General features: G+C 42.9%; 1 protein-coding gene across 2 annotated transcripts in view; it reads left to right on the top strand.

The window, feature by feature from the left end:
* Nucleotides 1-13,087: 13,087 nt before the first annotated feature.
* Nucleotides 13,088-16,583, top strand: part of fasn (fatty acid synthase) — a 90,610-nt gene continuing 87,114 nt past the window's right edge. For both annotated transcript variants that reach the window (XM_075458054.1, XM_075458053.1), the window contains exon 1: nt 13,088-13,317. The gene's annotated coding sequence lies outside the window, so the exon portion shown is untranslated. The remainder of the gene's footprint in view (nt 13,318-16,583) is intronic.

The following is a 16,583-nucleotide window of genomic DNA, read 5'->3' as shown; positions in this document are numbered from 1 at the left end:
ATCCTAAAAAATATCGAGATAGTTTTTTTTGCCCATATCGCCCACCCCTAGTACCGTTCTAGGCTCAACAATGAACACCTACATATCTGCATGAGAATGGCACTAACCAAGATTTAAATTACTGGCAAGTCAGCCACATGCCCATTTTTTTTATTAAGAAAAGTAAAAAAAAAAAAGAATTAAAAGAAAAAAGTTAAAAGAAAAATGTTCTGTTTGCATTTGCTCCCCTAAAAAGCCACTTGTTTTCTGAAGATGTGGACTTTTTTTTCTTAAAAAGTATGCCCTCATTACCTCCTTATTTTAAGAACAAAGAAGAGAAAATGTTAAGTCAATGCTCTGTTTGCACTTTTGTAGTTGTTTTCTAAGTTTACTTTTTTACTTGAATTGTAGGCCTTTGATTCCTCAGGTTGGGACCTCTTTAATTTAAGATAAAATTGAGTTATTCCACTCGGTTTGCACTTTTCTATTTCTTTTGTCTTTAATCTGAAATAAAGGCCTTGAATTTATTTGATTGGGACCACTTTTATTTATGGTAAAATAGATAGTTGTGCACTCAGTTCATTTCCTGCATTGGAAATTGACCATAGATATTGTTGTAGCCCTCCTATTCAACTCTAATTTGTGAGAGTTGTCATGAAATACCCCTTTACACCTGTAAGCATGGGAGTTGAGTTGAAGGGAGTCTACCAAATATGAAATTTGCTACGCGTCTACTTTACCTAAAGGATACAACTCTGCCAAGGGTGCAGAGAGGCCTGGTTAGCTATGAAATCAGCTATCTTGTTGTATGAGCTTACAAACTCCCATGCATACATTTAACACACCATAGCCCTACCATAACCACATTTAACAGATAAACATTTCAACTCCAATTGCAACACATGAAATGTTTATTAACAAACAAAAAAAATGGACATTGACCCTTTGAGTCACAAAAATAAAATAATACCCGGAGTTTGAAAAACTCAGTTATGGTACCATGGTGTTGGCGCACATGTTGGAGCTCATTTGAATCCTTAAGAGAAGTACTTACAGATCCTTGGAATATCAGATTTGGTTGGCAGAAGTTTTTCTCAAACCCACTGTTCAGAGGAGAAATGTGAGATGCGATGGAGAAAACCAGTCCTGGAGACACGTCCGTGTGCAACAGTGGTTATGTGGCGGCAGCACAAAGTCCTGAGCACCCTCTGCAGCAGCAGCCTGTAGGCTTCAATGCCGGCAGGCATACTATGCAAAAATTCACAATACCAATGAACTCTACTATCAGTTACAATAAACGTTCATATTGTTACCAGTTCACATAATGTCCTCACTCAGAAATCTTGGCGCAAAATATTCTCACTCAGTCTCCTTCTTCTGCCGAGCAGGGACGAGGCTAAATAGCACCAATTAACCACTGAAAATGGTGTCCGCGGTCTTTAGCATAATTCCGTCCTTAAACAGCTCCAAACACGGCTTACTCTTACTGGTTTTGTACCCGATACCACACAGCTAAACCTCCTGATTTTAGTTTCACTATAAATAACATTTTAAAACATTTTCAAAACTTACAACTAGCTCTTTGTTGTCGTTTTTACTTTTCCTGTCGTCATTAGCCTCTCTCGTCTTTCCCTCTTTTTCTCTCTAGTCCCACCCCCTTCGTAGAATTCGGTAGGTAGTTGACACTCATCTCTGATTGGCACTGACTCACAAATAAAAGATTGACACCTGTTTACCCACATAAACAGCGGAAACTACATGGAACGTTCAAAACAATTAAGAACATAGGAAATCACAGTATCTTCCCAAATAAAATACAACATATACATTTCTCCACATTAATGGTAACTAATTTCACAACAGCAGTAATGAACATTCTTACCAGAGCACTACATTGTTGAAACCATATGAAAATGTGGACATAGGGGAAGGCTATAAGACACAAGCTGGACTTCGGTTCGGACCTTCTACTTGGACAAAATTTAATAACTGGACCTCAGTGAGTTTTAATTGAATACCCCTGATCTACACCATATAATTTATATGGAATATTGAGCATTCTTTCACCAACTCACAAAGGGGGCATGTTGGGTGTGTGAGGAGCCGGCAGACTCTCCAGAAGACATCCCACATGTTTTCAGGCCAATCCCACCTTCCTAGCTCGCTCCAGGCCCATCAGCCCAGCTAACCCTAATCCCTAAAACATGTTTATCAATGCAGAATTCAACCTCAAGCACAATGCAACAGGTCCAAAGTCTCTACGGCTTTCAGTTATTGAGAAAAGTCTTTGAGGCCCTCCCAAAAATGACACTTTTTATCATATCTTAAAAAACGGTAACAGCTATCTACACCATTCCTTCACCAGTCAAAGCGGGGTACCCAAAAAAACCCTCTCGACACCACTTTCATCCTCCTATCTCAATCTGTCTTCGAGTAAATCGCGTGGGGCCAAAAGCTCAAGGTGGTTATTTCCCTCTTACCCTAGACTGAACCCATATTATTTATATAGAGACTTTGTAGCAAACAGTAGGATGGCCAGAACACTCCAGTTCCTCTTCAGGGCAGATGGCTTTTTTACTAATCGCACAACAAATACCAGCACATCCAGAATACTTTACACCACTCACCACAAAGGGAGCTTCTGCAACCCCCACACCCCCACCTTCAGAGCATAGAACAAGGAGACACTGAGCACCTTACAAAGCACACCTCAAACCAAAGAGTGTTCCAACGGCCCTTCGTTCTATACACCAAACTCTGCGGCAACTATCATCCAACGGAGGAAGATCAATGAGAAAACTCTCACAAAACTAAACCATAATCTTATGTCAGTCTGATCAAATTCATTACATTTTTCAGAGATAAAACTTTTAAATGAATCCAATTTAACCAGAACACAACATGAGGGTTAACCATTCACTTTATTTTCAGGATCAATTCAGAGCATCTGGATATTCAGCATGACTAAGGGACTAAAAAAAAGATCTACTGGGTGATCAATCACTGTGTTTTCCTTTATTAAGATTAAAATTATTTGTGAGATCCATCACTGAAGTGGGCTTGAACACTTTTTATGTCCACGTATCAGGTCAATGTAGAGTTGAGAAATCAGCAAGGAATCATACTGTCAGGTTTGGGTGGTGAGGTAGGACACGGATGCGGACTTTCAAAAGAAAACTGGGTTTATTTTCACAAAACAAAACGTGGTTAAACAAAAGGCGCGGCTGAGCTGGATTCAAAAACTAAACTGTGAAAAAACAAACAAATAACTTGACATGGCATGGATTAAATACTTAGCTTCAAATACAAAGATACATGGCATGGCATGAGGGGAAGAAAATCAGGAGCAAGGTAGTGATGTTACCTCCAACACCGAAGCTCCGAAGCACGCTTCAAACTCGACAGGGTAGTTATGGTGAAGCAGTGGGCCGGAGCTCGCTTCATGTGACGTCACTGATGACGTTTGAACCACTTCACTGCTTCATTCAGACCGAGTCAGCTGACTGCTATAAGTTGATGGGCGGAGATTTGAAAATTTGCCGCGATTCAGTGTATTCAAGATGGCTGAACCCCCGGTTCATGTCCCCGTTCTACGCGTATTATATGTTACAAACAGCTCTCGTTTTTTGATATTCGGAGTTTTGGATTATTCTCTCATGGAGCAACCATCGAGGAAGCGTTCTAAAGTGTGGGAATATTTCGACCCAAACAGTTTCTTGTCACACCAGCCTCCTCTGTTCCCCGTGACAGAGTATTTTCCAAAGCTGGAGAAATTGACTAAAAAGAAAAAAGAAACCGTTTGAGTCCTTCTACTGTGCAAAAACTACTTTTCTTGAATAAAAACACCTGAAGTAACACAAGCACCCTCTTTATTACACCAAGCACACTCCCAAAGAAAATGTGAATGACAAACCAAAAATTTTCATTGTTTTTAAATTATTATTCCATCCATCCATCCATCATCTTCCGCTTCTCCGGGGATCGGGTCGCGGGGGCAGCAGCCTGAGCAGAGAAACCCAGACGTCCCTGTCCCCGGCCACTTCCTCCAGCTCTTCTGGGGGGACCGCGAGGCGTTCCCAGGCCAGCCGAGAAACATAGTCTCTCCAACGTGTCCTGGGTCTCCCCCGGGGCCTCCTCCCAGTGGGACGGGCCTGGAACACCTCACCAGGGAGGCGTCCAGGAGGCATCCTAACCAGATGCCCCAGGAGGCATCCTAACCAGATGCCCCAGGAGGCATCCTAACCAGATGCCCCAGGAGGCATCCTAACCAGATGCCCCAGGAGGCATCCTAACCAGATGCCCCAGGAGGCATCCTAACCAGATGCCCCAGGAGGCATCCTAACCAGATGCCCGAGCCACCTCATCTGACTCCTCTGGATGTGGAGGAGCAGCGGTTCTACTCCGAGCCCCTCCCGGATGACCAAGCTTCTCACCCTATCTCTAAGGGAGAGCCCAGCCACCCTGCAGAGGAAACTCATTTCGAACATAGATTGACCGGTAAATCGAGAGCTTCGCCTTCTGGCTCAGTTCCTTCTTCACCACGACGGGCCGGTGCAGAGCGTGCATCACTGCAGATGCCGCACCGATCCGCCTGTCAATCTCCTGCTCCATTCGTCCCTCACTCGTGAACAAGACCCCGAGATACTTGAACTCCTCCACTTGGGGAAGGATCTCATTTCCGACCCGGAAAGGGCAAATTATTATTTCATGGGTAAATTACTCAATCTTTAATGAGGTACTACAAACCCATATGTACAACACATATACATACATAAGTGTTATTACAGTGTTATTATATGCATCACATTTGCAGGGCTTCATATGGTGCAACAATCGCGACTGCCAGTAGATGTCACCCAAGGTAATTGAATGAAGCTTTGGGTAGTGAACCACTTTATGACATAATGGTTCAAAATGATTCAATGCTTCAAAAAGCCTCATTTTGCCATCACTACAAAAAATCTCTCTTGAAGAGGAAAATACCGAAAGGAAATACTTGAAACTTGGCTGTGGTCAGGCTTGGAATAAAGGCAAGAGTGATGCACATCAAATGGACAGATACAACACACTGGCACAAGACGAGGGGAGACGCAGACTCTTATGCACACAGGGATAATAGGGAACAGGTGGAATCATTCATACGACAATCAGACTGGAGCATGAGAGGAGGGGCAAGAGACCTGAAATGAGAGGAGAGTTAATCTTTCAAAATAAAACAGGAAATTACGAAACATGACATGGAGACGAGACAAAAAACCTCACACGTGACACATCCATCTTATGAGCTATCTCTCCTAGTGGTGGCATGTCAGGTGGAAGGCCTACTACTCTACGATGCTCAAGATCTGAATATGTATTTCTTAGATACTCTTCCACCTCTGACTTTGTTGCCTTATTCAACACAGAATATGATAAGTAATTCATTTGTTCTCGTGTTTTTACCAACTCTGGAGCAACATGCACATGTTGGTCCAGATGGGACGGTAGCAGAAAGTCTAGCGTCAGCAATAACAGGAAGTAGCAGAAGAAGAGCGGTGCTCTTCAAAATAAAAGCACTAAAATGCTGGCAGAACTGCATCATTTACCATAAACATTTACCATAAACAACCATTTACATTGACTTATGTTTCACAAGTACACAAAAACAGACAAGTTGGCATACCTTTTCTGTTGATGACGTCACCTCACGACGTCTGCCCCTTCCACGTATACTTGGGTCTCAACAGTCATCACTCATCAAGTATATATCTTGCCTATTTTCTGTTTTATTATCTATTATTAATTTATTGAATAGATGATAATTGATTATATAAAATGACTGGTAAATTTAAAAAAGCATTCGTAGGTTGTTGTAACTTTGCCCAAAATCTCAGGCACAACTGTATATGACTCTCTGAGTAGACAGAACAGAAGAGTAGACTCTGGTAACTCTTTGGCAGATGTATGGGTTAACATATATGTTCAATACAGCGCAATTAATATATAAGGCTCGTTAAAACTAATTATGGGCCAACATAATTCCTACACAGTTAAAAATATTATACACAAATAAAACTCTACAGAGCTGTTGCTAAGTTTACAAAGGTCCAATACCAATTCCCACCCTAGACCCTACCACTTGGTCCAAATCCAGCTTTTAACAGGGATAAGGTGCTGCTCTCCCATGGGGATAAAGGAGTGGTGGTCGTGTGACCCTTCAATTAGGACTTTGGATTTCATTTAATTAGGGTTAGGGTTAGGCATTTCTTGATCTACTCCAAAAAAGGGCACCATATTCCTGCAAAATGGAGGGCTAGACCCAGGTGATTGGGCAAAGGAGAGAAAATGGGATTTTGCCTAACTTAAATAAGTGCTCAAGGGTTCTGTTGGAGCGCTGCGTTTGATACTGTAGATCACAGAATCCTGTTGCACAGGGTGGAAAACTGGGTTGGCCTTTCTGGAGCGGTCCTTAAAGGTAGGGTAGGAGATCCTGGATTTTGAGTCCAGCAAAGCTGCATTTTGAAAATACACAGGTAAAAAGTCCCAACCCTTTTCTTCACTTTCCCCCTGAAGCCACGCCTCAAGAGTACATGAACGCGCACAAGCACCAAGGTGCACGAGCGCTGTTCTGACAGCAAGCATCGATCGTTGCCGTATTTAGTATTTAGTATATGATAACTATATGTTTAATAATGCTAGGTGCTAGCCAAGCTGGCTCTAGTTTAGCTTCCTGCCAAGCTTCTGGATGCGTAATTTGTTCACGGAGCAGGGTATGCGCACAGGGGGAATGAGGGGGAGGGAGGAGCAAATTGCAGTTTGATAGACGGCATCAGAATCCAATCATTGTTAACGGTCCATTCAGTATGATTGGATAGTGTTTTTCCTAGATTGTACGTTCTAGAGGCCACTAAAACTTTTCATATTTGTGTCAAAACTTTTAATTAATTGGTTGCAATGGGGGTGTGAAGAGTATTTCAAGCAATATGTAAAAAAAATGTTCCAGAAAAAGATCCCCTACCCCACCTTTAACTGGTTCAGGTCCTACTTAGAAGGCCAGAGTTATTTTGTTACAATTGGCAGCTATGAATGTGAGCGAGTGGCCATGACTTGTGGAGTCCCCCAGGGGTCAATTCTTGGACCTCTTCTGTTTAACTTGTATATCCTCCCTTTGGGTCAGATATTGCAGAACTTTAACATCAATTATCACAGTTATGCAGACGATACACAACTTTATGTGTCTCTGTCACCGGACGACTGCAGCCCAGCAGACGTACTGTGTCAGTGTCAGGAGGAAGTAAACACCTAAAGGCTGGAGCTTCTGGTAAAGTGGAGGCCATGTGACAGATGGGAGCAGCATAAAGGCCTCAGTATGCTTCTCCGTCGCTATCCGTCAATCAGTGGCGTAGCCAGAAAAAAAATACTAGGTGTTCCCAAGAAAATTGTGTTCCTTTCTTTTTTTTTAATTGATTAACTCCAAAATAATACATTAACCATGTTTTTTTTTTTTTTTTAATTTTTTAATTTTTTATATATTTTTTTATTTTTAATGATAGGAAAGTTGGAGAGAGACAGGAAGCAGAGAGAGGGGGAAGACATGCAGCAAAGGCCTGCTCGGTGAACCGGGGCCAGCTGCAGCGAGGACTGTAGCCTCTGTACATGGGGCGGCTGCTTAACCCACAACGCCACCGACCGCCCCTTAACCATGTATTTTAACAGAGAACAAATGCAACCGCTGCAAAACATAAAGTGACACAGTGCCCAGAGATGAAGAACACATCTATTACGCATGGTTAACAAACCCATTTAATCAGCATCTGAACAACACCACTGTTGGGTTCAGAACGTAACTTATTTGCTGCTATATTTGCGCTGCAACTGAATTCACAGGGCAAGGCGGCGTGGCTTGGCTTTGAATGCATCAATTATCTCATCAGAGTCCAATTCCTCGGCGAGCTCCTTTTCAAACATGAGCAGTGAGATGCTATTTAGTCTGTCTGTGACCATTGTGGTTCTGATCTTCGACTTACCTCTGTTAACAACCGAGAATAGACGTTCAACAGAGCAACTTGTGACTGGAAGTGTTGCCAATACACGTAGTAAGCTGTTAATTCTCGGAAACACATCTTTATTACAGGAATCTAATACTTCCATAATAGACGAGAATTGCAGTCCTCCGTCCATTTTCCTTTTGAGCAATTGCTCAAACACATTCAGCTCGGATGTGTCCAACTCAATGCCATAATGCCCGCTCGCCTCGCGCAATGCGTCGAGCTGGTAATGTGCGTCTGGCGCAGGCATGAGGGAAGCAGCGGCCTTCATTATTCCGTACGAGTCTCGTTGGAAACCGTTGTTCAGTTCCATCAGCTGTCTGTCAAGGATCATATTCCACAGTGACTGCAAATCCGAATCACTCCTGATTGGTGCGCACCTTCCCACTGTAGATGTCACGTGAGAGTCGGCCAGCCTGGCAGGCAGCTTTCTGTTCCATGCGCCTGGCCCTGCAACATCCCAGTTCTAAACATCATTTTCGCTCATAATGCCCTCCGTTTGCTTTAGTATTCTCTCAAATTTGCCATCTGCGTTACTTCTGAAAGTAGCAAACGTTTCTTTGAGGGCCTCAATCATGTGAATGCAGTCAGTCACTGACAGAGATGAGGATTGTAGGCTTTTGGTTGCAAAATCACTTGCACTGAAGAGCTTAGAAAACGCAACGAGAAGAAAGATGAATCTTTTGGTCTGTAGTTGTTGCAGTAGAGACTCGGCTTCTATTTTAGTCTGACCCGACCCCTCAGCAAACTCGCTCAGTGTCTCCAATATCACGTCATACAACTTCAAAACACGGTTCACAGACTGTGACTTTGAACTCCACCGTATGTCTGTGGCGTGCGTAAGCTCCAGACTGGGAGCGCCTGGGTGAAGTTCTTGTTGGATTTGTAAAAATCGTGCGTGTCTGTTCTAGAACCTGAGTCCTGTTGGCCCTCAAGCCGTGGCTTTTTAAAATAATTTCGAAGAGAACTCTGTTTCATCACGGCATATTTTTTAAGCCATCACGTCGCACTCCCGAAGCTTGCGTTTACAATGGGTTGCCAGGTGACGGCAATTTTTTTTTTGGGTGTTCCAGCTATGAAACTGGGTGTTCCCGGAACCCTTAGGAACACCCGTGGCTCCGCCTATGCCGTCAATACGTCTATGTAGTCACGGAGAGGCGCTCCGTCCTTTCGAAGTTCTCCGTCGGGCTGTCGGATACACAAGGCAATTCCCCTCCTGATCAGTAGGCGTCGCTACGTTAAACGACCCAATCTCGCGACGTCTATGGTGAAAGTCATTGATTGATTGTTCACCTTCCGGCTCTGGTCCACTCCTCACAGTGAACAATGGCGACCGAGAGAGAAAGACTGTTGTTGGAGTTGGAGCTTATTCATTTTGAAATGCAAATAATTTTGACCAAATGTTGACCGGCACACAGTAAACTCTTTCAAAAATGGTGGTGTTGTTGTTCTGAGAGGAAGGCGCTAAACCGGAAAAGTGATTCCGGAAATGATTTTGCTAGCCGACCAATCACAACCCTTGTGGTCTCCATCGCCTCGACGGATAGATAGGAATTTTGGCCGACGCACGCAAGCGACGGAGAGCGTCTCCGGGAGGCTCTTTCTCCGTGGCTAACCGGCGTTACACATGGACGGCGGAGTATAAGGACTGGAGCGCGGCCGTGAGCTCTGACTCCTGTAGTTTTAATATTATTCTTAAAGGCCTACAGAAAGCTGACACTACACCCAATACATAATGATGATACATACACAGAGGAACAATAATGATCATTGGACCCTACACCAAAACATTTCATAAACGCATGAAATTTGCGATTTTGAATTTGCCACTTGGAAATCCTTCCTGGAATTCCAGACTGGGGGCGGGGCTTCCGTGCGACATCACATGTGCCATGGGTTTTCCTGGCTGCCGCCATTGTAGTATGCTTCTTGAGTGGTGAAGGCAATAAAACGTTGGGTTCAGTGCAGTTTTTATTAGTAGATGTACGAAGTGCTGTGGGTGCGTGTGTTGCCCTCAGCACCAGCAGCTCACACCACTGGGGACAGAGGAAGCAGAGAGACCTGCGGTCGGAACTTGTGTCTGTGTCTCCCTGGCGGAGAGCGGACACACTGCGGGATGGTTGCCCTGAAATCAGCCGGAGCGCATCCCGCCGTGTTCAGCCTGTGTCCGCTCTCCGCCAGGTGGATTCCCCCTGAGTGTCCGCTCTCCGCCAGGTGGATTCCCCCTGAGTGTCCGCACCGCAGGGAGCTGAACACGGCGGGATGCGCTCCGGCTGATTTCACCAGAGAGGAGGCAGGCGAACAGAGAGACACAGAGTTCCGACCGCAGGTCTCTCTTTTTCCTCTGTCCCCGGTGGTGTGAGCTGCTGAGGGCAACACACGCACCCACAGCACTTCGTACATCTACTCGCAATAAAAAAAACACCATGATCACCATCATCGTCCCCACTGCTCTCGGACTCGGACTCCGACCCACTGTCACTGTCACTGGCTGGCTCAAACCTGTAGTATGGTTCTAGCCCCAATCCCTCCTCGGTTTCTTCCTCAGGCTCTTCATTCTCTTCTTCATTGTCATCAACAATATTAGGCTCGAAATTTGACGTGAAGAAGCTGTCCAGGTCAGGCAAACTGCTGGCTTCGCTACTAGAACTACTAGTATCAGACATGGTGATTGTTCCAGCAGTTGGCACGCGTGACGTCACGCACCTGTCGTCGGTTTGCCAAAATTCGAGTCAAATGTGGTGATAGTTTATTGGGCCTAATCAGGACTATCCAGGGACCTAAAATAATTTTAAAATCATAAAAAAATTCCATGGTATATAAGGAATCGATCTGCTATTTCAGTTTTGTGCAAAAAAAAATCACCTTTCTGTAGGCCTTTAAGTTGACTTTTAAAAGGAGGCCTTCCCCTTTTTAAGAAAAGATATTGCCCAAACTCTTTTATTCTTTTTAGACCATATGTAATAAATTGTCTACGTATAAAATTCGTGTTCAGGTTATTGAGTGCTGCTCGCCCTCGTAGTTAAAGAACCGGTAGTATAGAGTTGGTGGTTTGAAATTCAGGTATCTGTAAGAGAGCAAACCCACCGTTATCACAATATGTTCAGAGAATATAAACCTAGCAGAGCTCTTAGATCCAAGGACTCAGGTCAGCTGGTCCAGTCCAGAGTCCAGACTAAACATGGAGAAGCAGCATTTAGCTGTTATGCTGCAAACAAGTGGAACAAACTGACAGTGGACATTCACCATATGTAGAGGTTTTTAAATCTAGGTTAAAAAAAAATCTTTTCTCATGTGTCTATGCATGAAATCTGTATGGTATCTTTTAACTTATCTCCACTGTTGCTTTTTTCTTTAATTATAATTTTTTGAGGCTTTTATGCCTTTAATGGACAGGACAGTTCAAGAGAGACATGCAGCAAAGGGCCATCCGATGCGGGACTCGAACCGGGGCCAGCTGCAGCGAGGACTGTAGCCTCTGTACATGCGGCGTCTGCTTAATCCACTACACCACCGATCGCCCTCTGTTGCTTGTTTTTAATCATTTTAATTCATTCTAATTTTTAATTTTTTTCTCTTTATGTTCTTTTATGTATTTTTAATGCTTCTTACACTCCCCGCTGCAATGCTTTTATTTTATGTAAAGCACTGTTTTGTACATGAAATGTGCTATACAAATAAATTTGACTTGACTTGACTTGACTCAGGGCTCAGAGTGTGACTATAACCTTATTTCCCAATCAATCTGCAGCAGTTACATTCTAAAGCACATGGCACATCTAAAGGAGAAAGCATCCTTGGAGGCTGAAATGAGAGTGACAGAGATGTGATCTGATTGTCCCATGTGTGGAGAAAGGGCTGTTTAAATGCACCAAGTTTATGTAAAATTGGTCCAGTACATTATTTTTTTTAGGACAATTTAAATTTGATCAAACTTGGACCAAGTCCAATTCAAAATGTGCGTGGTTGAAGTCTATGCTATGATTATCACATCTACAGGGTGAGCCAACAGCTATTTATTGATAACATCAAGTAAAAAAATTTAAAAAATTGGAGAAAAAAAGGTAATTTAAGTTAATTTTGGATGCTAAATAGTGCTGTCATGTTTATTTCCATTATGGCATAATAATGTGTGTAGTAGAGGATTAATGCTGCCATTTCAATTGTCAAATTTACCACAAATGCATTACTAAATGGGTGACATATTTTCAACATTTAAACTATTACAATGTTGATTCACTATGAATTTTTACTTCAAACCGAAATCCAACCATCTTAACCCTTAGCATGTCTAGCTAAGGTCAGTGAAGGGAATTGATATCAAACCAACTCTGCAGTTGTACTTTGTGTAATAAAGTGTGCAGAAGCTCAGCGGCTCTGTTTGAGCAGTGATTGCAGTGTCTCTTATCACGCTCTTACAACAGTAGGTCAGCAGGAAAATCAAACTAATACTGACTGTGTCTGCAATGATGAACTCCAGTAACCCAAAGAGGTCACACGAGCACTGTGAGCTACGTCATCAGGAAGCCCTGCCTACTAATCACCCTATCTCCTAATGGTACCCAGCCCTCTGCTGTGATTGGGTGAGGCCTCACACCCCCGCGCTGTGATTGGTCAATGAACACGTCATTCGGAATACTTCATTGTTTGCATCAAAGTCTGACAGCAGCGGTGTGCGCGTTCACGTTGAGTGTAAAGTTGTGAAATGTGAACCGCAGAGAGCTGCACGTGCTGCTGGGTGCGTTGAAGTGCACCAAGTTTATCTCCATCTTTGTTGTTGACCTTAAAAACCCCTGTCCCTCATCACATGAGCTCAGTGTATACTTAGAAATATACTTTAAACAAGTCCCATTGACACAAATACTCACATATATGTTTCCTGTGTGTGTGTGTGTGTGTGTGTGTGTGTGTGTGTGTGTATATATATATATATGACAAAGTGAGACTTTGTGTTTGGGGTCTCCTGCCGCAGACAATGACCAAAGCGACTCCAGTGTGTCCATCTGAACTGCAGTAACCCCATCTCAACATCTTTTTTTTTCTCTTGGAGACGACGGGGGCGTCCGACGAGTGCCTCCATCACTGGCTGGATCCGGCAGCGCTGCCTCTCCTCTCATTGGACTGTGCTGTCAAGCGGCTGTCAGCCCATGTGGCGTGGCCTGGCATAATGCGAGACATTTAAATTCATCCGAAAAAAGCCTGAAAGGAGCCCGCAGGCTGAACTCTCAGGACAGGAACCGAGGATCGTGCCCATATCAGCAGTGAGAGCAGCAGAACCGTCGGCCACTTTTCTTTGGACAACACAACACCGGTAAGTTGTTATCTCCATCACGGAGAGAGACAGCAGGAAGCTCCGCTGAATAAATATCTCGTTGCAACGCTCTGTTCATGATTTTCCAAAATAGCACTACATTTGGGAAATCTTGGTCGTTGTTGTTCGCGGTCACTCATCGGTTCGGATGTTGCGGACTCTTCACACCGAGCTGTGGAAGGACGCTCAGTACCGACTTTAGATTCAGCGAACATTTAAGCTGCATCATGGCAACACTTTAAGCTAACTGGCATCGGTTAGAAAGGACAGGATCACCGTGCGAAGCTCTGAGGGAATGAACAGCCAGTGTTCAGCAGTAGTACATTCACAGTGTGCTTCTGCGGGTTCTGGCCCGGCCCGGCGGCGGGTTCTGGCCTCCACCCTCTAAGAGGAGGCTGCATCACGGCTGGGCCTGTCTGAAATGGCAGCCGCCCTAATCCAGGTCACCTCAGGTCACTGAACCAGCGGCTGTTCAGGTGCTCCTCGTTCTGCTTTGTGGTGGTGAGCAGCCATTTCTGCACAGACTGTACACACAGGGCCTTACACCAACAGTTCACACTCTATGAAGGTTTAAACGGACTCTTTTTGTTTTTACAGAGACGCCTAAAAGTACTGCAATTAATGCTGGAATTTACATGCTGGTTTCAAAGTTGAAAACTGCTTCAATTTTGGATAAAATGCTAAAAACAAATAAATGCTTAAAAGGGTAATTGCATTTCTTTTGTTATAAATCACTATCTAATTAAAAAAAATAGCTTTGTAGATAAATAAATAGAATAGGGCATGATTGTTTTGTCTTTAATGAAGAAGACTGGATTGTGGATTTGTTTCATTCAAAATGAGTCAAGGAGCTGATGGACTGCCTTCCTAAAGACTAATGTTCTCATGTGTTTCACATCTTTGATAGAGAATGATCAAAACTTCAGTGACTGTTTAATATTAGCCCAGGTAGATGATATAGGATGCAAAATCAAGTTAGAGATAAGTGTTTTCCTTTCATTCCTCAGGCTTCTGTAGATGTCACAAAGCAAGAGTTTGGTTCTTTGTAGCAAAATATAATCTGAATTCATGTGACAGAATTAAAATCATCATCGTCCTGGCTACGTAAACATGTCCTTATATATGTACTTTTTAAGTGCATTCAATTTATCTCCAGGTTAAAGGGCTTTAGAAACATCACCTTGAAAGGTACTTCAGTTTTACTTTGAAAGGTGGAAGAAGAGCTGCGTATCCTGGCTATGAGGAGCACTGTAATAAGATTCAGACATTTTCTCTTCTGGAAAAATTTTCTGGGTTTTGATTTTAGCTGAGTTGAAACCACAGAGTTAGGATGACAAAGGGGGTGGGATAAACTGAGGTATTTTCTGTGTCTAGCCTGGCGTGGCTTGGTTTCAAGGGAATATAATGAGTAGATAGTATGTGTCACAAAGCAGATGTCATACATCCTCATTAGCAAGGACATATATGGTGTATCTTGTTCTGTGAATTAGTATAAATGTCTTTTTTTCAGGCAGGTGTGTAGTCAGTGCTAAATTCAGTCCACATGGTGGTGCTGTATAAGGCAGACAGTGATGTTCCTCCTGCAGCAGTGTGTCATGGCTGGTGTAGTGTTACAGGAAGTGACTTCTTCACACTCTTGGAAGAACTAATTTAATAAGTACCTGTGTGCATGTGCGTCCAGGATGACTGATCCTGTTAAGTACTGGTGTTGATTTAATTTTTTTTTCATAACTTTGCTTTGAAAGACATGAATTGGTAAATAAAAAGTAGTCATGGCATTATATTTTAGATTTTAAAAAAAATTTATACAGTGCTGAATACAGCAGAGGTGTGTCAAATTTCTGATGTTCATCAGTTAAACCAGTGTCTGAATGAGAAACGTATCTGGAGCTGCGTTGAACTGGTTTCTGTTTGTTCCTGAGGAGTGCTTATGGAGTTTGGCATTTGTCATAATAACGTTTCCTCTTAATGGTTCTTTCCATCACGTCAGTGCTGTCTTGTCTTGTCTGGACCTGCTGCTGGTTGAGCTGAGCGATGGGACTGAAGCGTGGTGGTGGGGGAGGTTCTGCCTGCAGGTGGCAGAAAGTGTCTTTATGCCTGCAGTTCTGTGTTCGGTGCTTGGGTGTGAACTGGCTTGGGTACAACTACATGTTGTAATGAAGGCGGGGCAGATGTGTCCAGGACACCGAATCCCTTCAGCCAGAGTGGAAGAGCCGGTCTGACTGATGTGGGGCTTGTAGCCTGCTCACACTGCAGTGTTCCATGCAGTTTGAAGATGTTGGTTGTTCAAATTCTTAAACCATATAACTGCCATATAGGGTTAGGTGTTGAGGTGGGTTTGCAACACAGAGGTAATTAATTGATTAGACCTTGAACTTGAAATTAAATTAAATTACACAAAAACATTAAAGGAATGGCTCAATGCAGAGGACAGAAATTCAATTATCTGCATTCCAATATTATTATCCAGTTTAGGATTTGAAGCTCTTAAAGTAGGCTAAGGGTTGACTATGAGTGTAGAAACAAATCAGGCTTTCAGAGACATGTAACCTGTGAATCCAACTTTCCAGTTTTAAAGGTTAGCCAACTGAATGCACGATGCGGTATTATAGCAATGCCTGTTGTCACATGCCTCTTTCTTTTGATTGGATTCAACATCGTGTTGCTTTTGTCTTTTGCTGCAGTGACTAACACTCTAATGGATGAAAAAAAGAAATGGAATTGATATCCAAAGATGTGGAGGAAGGTTCTACAGTTGGTCAGAATACGCTGATATCAAATTCACTTCCCAGGGCTCCAGAATAATTTTTCCCACCTTCTGCTAACTTAGCATTTTATACATTATCACAACCCTTTTAATGTTATTTTCAGCTTGACCACATTACAACATATGTCTTGGTAATAAATATAGTCAGACAATTTATTGAAATACCAAAATTACCTTTTACTTAAGATGAGAAAGCTCTGTGAGTGAAGAGCATTCAGAGAAAAAAAGATGAAGTTTAAGTTTATTTAAAAAAAAAAAAAAGTATTTCTGTACATTTTCTCTTCATTGCCAAAACATTTATCAAGTCAAGATGACCATTCAGAATGAACATGGTGATGTAAGTTAACTTGACACATCAGAGTGAACATGTTGGATTACCTAAACTCTGTTTTTGGGAGGAGCCAGATGTGAGCCCTGAGGTGAGCTAAAGGCAGATATTCTTTTACATTATGGTAGGACGTAGTGAATTCTTGTTATTTCAGACTCTTCTACTGACTGA

The sequence above is a fragment of the Odontesthes bonariensis genome, chromosome 23 (genome assembly GCF_027942865.1).
Source record: "Odontesthes bonariensis isolate fOdoBon6 chromosome 23, fOdoBon6.hap1, whole genome shotgun sequence".
In the NCBI taxonomy this organism is placed as follows: domain Eukaryota; kingdom Metazoa; phylum Chordata; class Actinopteri; order Atheriniformes; family Atherinopsidae; genus Odontesthes; species Odontesthes bonariensis.
Note: the sequence above shows the minus strand (reverse complement) of the source record. Positions and strands in the feature narration are given on the sequence as shown.